Below are 7,262 nucleotides of genomic sequence, written 5' to 3'. Positions count from 1 at the left end.
TGTTGGCTTATGTGTTTATTTTCCCCATAAATAAGTGAATATATAATATAGTAAAACCACACTATACATCTCATTGGGCTGTGTGTTTATTTCTCCATAAAATATGCCTATAGGCAGTGTTTAACCTCTTTAAAATCACAGCACATAACCATCTCTACACCAACAAAATAAAACAGACATTTCAGCTGGGGTTTTGATTTCTATGGACAAACGATAATTTGGTCTAATTAAAAATGCTCTTTCAGCTATAGCAGATTGTTTACAAAGATGGAGAATACCAGAAGGATCTTGCTAATTGCCCACCTTTCAGCTTTCTTTGGTCAAAAGGAGAGCACACTTCATCAATGCCAAAAATACAGGCTCTGCTCCGTTGGAGAGAATTCACCTCCTGGAATCATGGCTTGGTCTGTAATACTCAGGGGCCTCTGAGACTCCAGTTTTCTAAGAGACTTGCTGCTCCATGGACCAGCAGCATCAGCACTACCTGTGGGCTAGTTAGAAATGCAGACTCTTAGGCCCCACTCCAAATCTACTGAATCAAAATCTCAATTTAGCTGATCCCCAAGTAACTTACAGGCAAACTAAAGTCTGGGAAGTACTGCTGGATCACAGTGCCACCTTGCTTCCTGCCTTCCTCCATGTTTAACAATTTTTCACCCACTTTATCTGGTCACCTCCTTCCAATCCTCCCCAACCCAAACCAGAGACCCAAAGGGCCCTGAATTTTAGCTTCTGCCTGAGGCTGCATCATTCCTGAATCTTCCCTGCCCAACTGAGTGGGAGTTGGAAGGGCCCAACTAAAGGCTCGATCTACCTGCTTAGATCTAGGTACTTTTTGCATCCTGGGGGTGAGAAACAACCAATCCAGGAAATCAGAAGGTCCAGTATTTCCCTTGCTTATTAGAGAGGAGTTAGAGCTGTTTTTACAGGCAACACACAGCCTCTGTTTCTTTCTCCTGTCTCCTGTTCATGAAACTCACCATCTTTGATGCCACCAGAGAAGAAGAAAGAGGCAAGGCATTTCTAAAAAGAAATGACTTCTTTTTTCTGTTCCACCTGATTTCAAATTCAAAGGAATGCATGGCAATTTAGAATTCGTAAGGGACCAGGACTCAGGGTGCCTAAGTTGTGTTCTAAGTTAGCTCCTTCTGTTTGTTTCATCTCTAGGGTCATCCTTTTTAACCTGAGTTTTCCAGGCTGGCTATGGAGAAGGAAGGCAAAGAGAAGGGAGTTCTTAGACAAGGCGGCAGATTGCCCCCCGTCAATGGCAGGTTAGAGGGCAGTGCCAGGTGGCTGCACTCAGTTATCCCATCCTGATGTGGTATGGCTCCTCTTAAGTGGTCTGTAGGACAGACTGGTTATAAATTGGCTGTGGTTGGAGTGGGAAGGCTTCAGTGCTGTCCTGAAAGCTGCTGGTCAGTCTGCCCTACTCTTGGTGAGTCATTTTTTAAGAAGAATGGCCCATTAATATTATGGTGAAAGCAAAAGACCATTAGATTGAGAAATTATTTGCAATCACTCTAATCCTGAGTCATTACACTTTTGAAAAACTTATGCCTGGGTAAGTCTCTTCCCCTTTCTGGACCTCAGTTTCTCCAACTGTAAAATAAATGGAAGAACTAAATGACTCTAATGTTCTCTGCATCAGTATATGCCAAAAGTATATTCATTAGTCTTCACAAACAACGTATCAAATATTTATTATAGCACCTGGTGTCAGGTGCTTTTAAATGGAGGTGGTGACTTTTGATGTCTGATGATAACCCACTTCCCAAGTATCTGGTAGAGCCATTTTAATGAATTTTAATTTGCCTATTTACACCAACAATCATGCCCCAAGCATTAATTAAGTGAGCAGGCCGAGAAACCTTTTCAACAAGTATGTAATTAGCTGTAGTGCTGTGTGCCAGGCGCCAGGTATTCAATGAATATGAGTATTAAGAAGTGGGACATTTTATAAAAAAAGAGGCACCAAACTTCTTTGCAATGATGTACTAGATTTCATTTTTTTTTAATGTTTATTTATTTATTTAAGGGCTTCCTAGGTGGTGCAGTGGTAAAGAATCTGCCTGCCAGTGCAGGAGACGCAGAAGACACGGATTCAATCCCTGGGTCGGGAAGATCCCCTGGAGTAGGAAATGGCAACCCACTCCAGTATTCTTGCCTGGAAAATTTCATGGACAGAGTAGCCTGGCAGGCTGTAGTCCATGAGGTCGCAAAGAGTCGGCTATGACTGGGCACACATACATTTTGGTCACACTGAGCATGTGGGATCTTAGTTCCTGGACCAGGGATGGAACCTGTGGCCCCTGCAGTGGAAACACTGAGTCCTAACCACTGGGCTGCCAGGAGTTCCCAGTGTACTAGACTTTAAAAATCCCCTTTGGTCAGTGTTTATCTGGTTGCTAGGGCATTAGAACATAGGTACAAGTTATGGGTCTCCCTAAATAGCTCTGCTGAACCTTCTCCCCACCTTTCTTTCAAGTCTCTGACAAACACTCAATGGTCCCACTGTACATCCTCCTGAAATATGCTCTATTGAATACATGTCCTCGGTTTGCAGAAAGTAGACTCTTGGGCCCTACATCAGTCTCTCCACCTGTTGCAGCTAATGTGGCCCAAATCCTCCACTGACCTTTCCAGCCCAGCTCTGCCCTCCTGCTCCCCACCCCCATCCTTCTTCCTACTCAGAAGCAGATATTTGGTGCCTGAAGGAGATATAACAAACTGCTTCCTCCTCTGAGGAGAGAGTTAGCAGTAAAAGTGCCTTCCTAAAACCTCTGGACTTCCCTGGTGGCTCAGATGGTAAAGAATCCGCCTACGATGCAGGAGACCTGGGTTTGATTACGGGTTTGGGAAGATCCCCTGGAGAAGGAAATGGCAACCCACTCCAGTATTCTTGCCTGGGAAATCCCATGAACAGAGGAGCCGAGTGGGCTGCAGTCCATGGGGTTACAAAGAGTTGGACGTGACTGTGTGGCTAACACACAAAACCATCTCTAATTCCCAACCACCACAGAACAATCACAGTCTGGACAGTCATTTGGATACAAATTCAGCTCAATCAGTGTTCAATAAAGTTTCCAATGTGGATATTTTGGCCACAACCACTATACCTGGATAAGCCCAATTAAGTAGCAACTTAATAATAAGTTAATAATAAGTGCAACTCTTCATATCACTCTAATCTTTCCTTTTAGCAAGATCCCAACTCTCTGACTTACTTTTCCTTCCAGATAGAGGTTTACATCCTGTTCTGACATCACAGAAGTCAGGTTCAACCCTCAACCCTGACAAGGACAGTTTTCTCCCAAATTGGGAAAGTCAGGGAGTTCTTGTTAATGCCCAATCTCAAATCTTTCTGCTGCAGTTTTAATATATTATAAAATATTAGAGTTATATTAGGTGAGGTTAGGGTTTGTTATAGATTATATAATACTAGGCTTTACTTTAAAAAAAGCACCTCTTCAGTTTAGAAGAAAATTCTTTGCCTAAACAGAGGCAGCCTTCTGAATTTTCAATGAAATGTGCATATGATAAAGTACATATTACATAATATATGTGATATGGTATATAAAAATATAGCACATCTGCTATTTTCCCATCACATATTTCCATATTTTAATATGTCAGTTATATTAAAAACAGAAGACTGCTCATAGTATTTCAGAATGTGCATGTATATGTTAATATCATACACTTACAGAGTTCTCTATGGTTTATGTTTTCTTGTTTGCTTTAATCCTACTAACAATGTAGGGAGGTAAGTAGTATTAAACCCATGCTTCTTCTCTGAGGCTGAGATTCAGAGAAACCAGGGAACTTGTCCAGGATTATAATGCTAAGAAATGGTTAAGGAAGGATTTGAATCCAAGTTTTCTAGGCCCAAAACTAATAGTCTTCCCATTACAATATGCACCATCCACAGTCTATGGTTCTCAACCAGACATGTGACATTTTAATGAGCTTGCAATAAAACACACCCCTAAATTCAGATTGCATCCTCCCCAAAATCAGCAACAAGAAATCATTTCTTATAGAGAAAAAAATTATAACCCCAAATATCCTTTTAATTCTTAAGTTCCAATCTTTGATCTTGGGCTTTGGCCTTTAAGATCTGGGCTGGGAGAGCAGGCAGAGAGGCACTTAAGGACTTAATGAAAGATCTGTTCCGATTGCTTCTGCCAACCTTCACCTAAAGCAGCTTCCTCCACTGAAAGGTCCAGAATCAGGTATAAACTACTAACACATCCCTATTCTGGTTTGAATGGTCTTGTCTTTGTGGCATAGAGACCAGCATCTCAAAGATCATATCAGTTCTAAATATTCCTGTGTTCTCCTTGCTCACCTATATGTCTAAATAGGTTATAAAAAGAGGAAATCAACCATTTTTAACTTTGGTGTTGAGTCTACACAGACCATCTCTGGTGAATTTAATCTGGCCAACCAGATAATCCTATAGGCCACAGGCTACTTCAGATGGGGATTACTTTGTTTTGGTTGCCCTCAGCTGTGGGTTTAACAAGGAATCCAGGCTCCATAGATTTTCTCCTCAAGCCAGAGGCCAGTGAGGTTTCTTTTAAGGAGGAAGAGACTGGGAACCTAAGAACCCACGTTGCCTTTTCTCTCAGTCCTTTCTGCTGGGGTTGGGAGTTGTTGTTTAGTTGCTCAGTCATGTCTGACTTTGCAACCCCGTAGATTGTAGCCCACCAGGCTCAGTCCATAGGATTTCCCAGACAAGAATGCTGCCATTTCCTCCTCCATGGGATCTTCCAGACTCAGGGATTGAACCCATGTCTTCTGCACTGCAAGAGGATTCTTTACTGCTGAGCCACGAGGGAAGCCAGCAGGAAATCTGGAAAGTTCTCCTCTTTCTGCTACACAGGAGAAGGTAGCAAGGTTCAGGGATGAATTGGGAAGCTGAGGCTTAAACAATTACTGCACTTGATAGTACAATTTGAGGCACTTTTGCTCCACCCCTTTCCTTCTGTATTTATAATAGACTATTGGTGACTTCAGCTATTAACTAGGGCGACTGCATTTCCCCAACTCCCAGAATGATTTCTACTCTTTTATCAATCTGATTTGGAATTTACTTCCTCTTTTAGACCTCAAATTGTTTCCTTGATTAGAAGAGCGAGGGATGAGGTGAGGAGGTTCTCCCTGGGAGGGAAATGTGGAAAGTGGAGTCTCAAGTCTCCCAGAAGAAGGGCAGCCAGGTCAGATAAAGGCCTAGCTCAGATGTGAGGTTTGAAGGGAAACCCTGGTTCCCTACTTCCCTCTTTTCCAAAGGCCTCTGTGGAGGACATCTTAAAGTGAGAGGAAACAGTTGGGAGCATCTACCAACCCAAAAAGGGCAACAGAAATATGCTTGCTCTCACCTCAATACTTTTCTCGTCAATCCTTCTGCAGCCACTGCCTGCCCCCTCCAACTTCCACCTCCCACCTCAACCCTTCTTTCCTTTGTCCATCCTCATCACTTGGCACTGAACAGTCTCTCACCCTCCCCCACTGCATCTCTCTTAAAAGAGTTGCCAGCTGGTCCCTCCCCACAACTTGTCCTGCTCCTCTGAAGCAGAGGGAGGGAAGCAGGGGTCCTGTGAAATGCTTTAAGCTTTTTCATAGTTGGGGGTTAAGTAAGGCTCACAGTTATTAAGAAAAGAGAAAGGCAGTGTGAGTCTGGTGATAGAGACAGAAAGTAGAAGAGAGCAGGCAAAGCAAGGGAACTGCCAAACAGAAAAAGGGAGCAGTGACACAGAGATGGAGAGAGACAACTTTGGGCCTCCTGCAGAGAGATGAGGACTCGCCCTGCCCTTTCTGGGGTGGGGAAACCTGAGAAGTTTTGAGGGTCCTCTCTGGGCCTGTCCCACCTGCTTTCCCTTCCTCCCCTTAGCTCAGTTGTTTACAGAGATCCTCCTCTGAACTCTTGCCCTCCTGGACTTGCCCTAGCCCCGGCCCCAGGGCTCAGCCAGGCAGACACCCTGACAGATTACAAATGAGCGTGGGTGTTAGATTGCGCCAAGCTCTTGTCCCCAGAGTCTGGAGGAGGGGAATCAATGGGCTCTACCTAAGAGCTTCCCTCTAGTTCCATCTCAGTCTGAACGGAGTGAAGGAGGCACTTCCTGTTCCCCTCCCCTCCCCCAACCATAACCCAACAGACACACCCAGCAGAAAGGGGTGAGACTCCCCTCCTGAGCCTCAAGACCCGCCACTCGCCACTCAGAAGCTCCCATTCTCTAAGCAAAGTCCTTTGATCTATTCTAGAAAATTCACTGGAAACTTGAGTAATCTTTAAGATATAACTGCTATTGAATTTACGGATTTGAGGCTTGGGATTTTGGGGGAGAGGGTGTGGGGCAGGAAGGAACCAGAAGAATGCACTACACTAGTTTAAAGCATTTCAGGAAAAGAATAAAAATTCCCTCGTCTTCACCTGTAAGTAAACATCACCTAGCTCTGTGCTCATTGTGGCTCTCTGGAGAGACACAGGGAGTTATTTGAGTCTGAGTGAGCGAGCCAGCTACAGCTATGGATGGCTAGAGAGAGGATAAATACATCCGGAGAGATGCGTTGATGGATAGGTAGGGAAGGAATATAAATATGGAGAGAGATGGAGGAACAGAGAGATGGATTGAGACAGAGAGAATATAAAAAGAAGCTGAGGGAGAGAAATGGATGTGTGAATGAGGAGAGAGTGGTTATGTGGAGAGGTGGAGAGGGGAATGGGGCATTTCTCATCCTCTTCTCCGCAGTTCTGTCATCTTGTCTTGCTCCTTGAAATGCCAGTTTCCCACCCCTCACTTAATGAATTCTTTCTCTAGATTCTAGGCCCTGCCTCACACCATTAGGTGTTTTTGCACCCTCTTCCTTCACAGTCATCCATTTGGCCCAAGACAACATACCTCACTTGGCTGTTCTAGCCCATCACCCCAAATTAGGAGAAAGAAACTCAGAGTGGGAGTTCTGGGCAAAGGAGGCTGGATTCCCCATCTCCTGGTCTACAGACTTGGGGAGGGGGTTGCTCCTTTGTGAGGTGAGGGGGGCGGTGGTGGGAAGAATGAAGGGCAGCTGGGTTGAATTTGTCCAAATCTAATAACCTAGGAGCCTATTGAAGGCCTTGGGGACTGAGAGGGGAGGAAAGTCTTGAATATTCCTCTAACTTTTGCCCCCTCTCCCTCTGGTCCCTTCTTTCCAAAAGTCTTTGAAGAAAGATGTTTTTGACGCTTCCATGTCGCCCTCAGATGGATGGGCTGCGGGTGATT

The sequence above is a fragment of the Bubalus bubalis genome, chromosome 3, assembly GCF_019923935.1.
Source record: "Bubalus bubalis isolate 160015118507 breed Murrah chromosome 3, NDDB_SH_1, whole genome shotgun sequence".
NCBI lineage: Eukaryota > Metazoa > Chordata > Mammalia > Artiodactyla > Bovidae > Bubalus > Bubalus bubalis.
The sequence above is the reverse complement of the archived record's forward strand: the minus strand, read 5'-3'. Positions refer to the sequence as shown.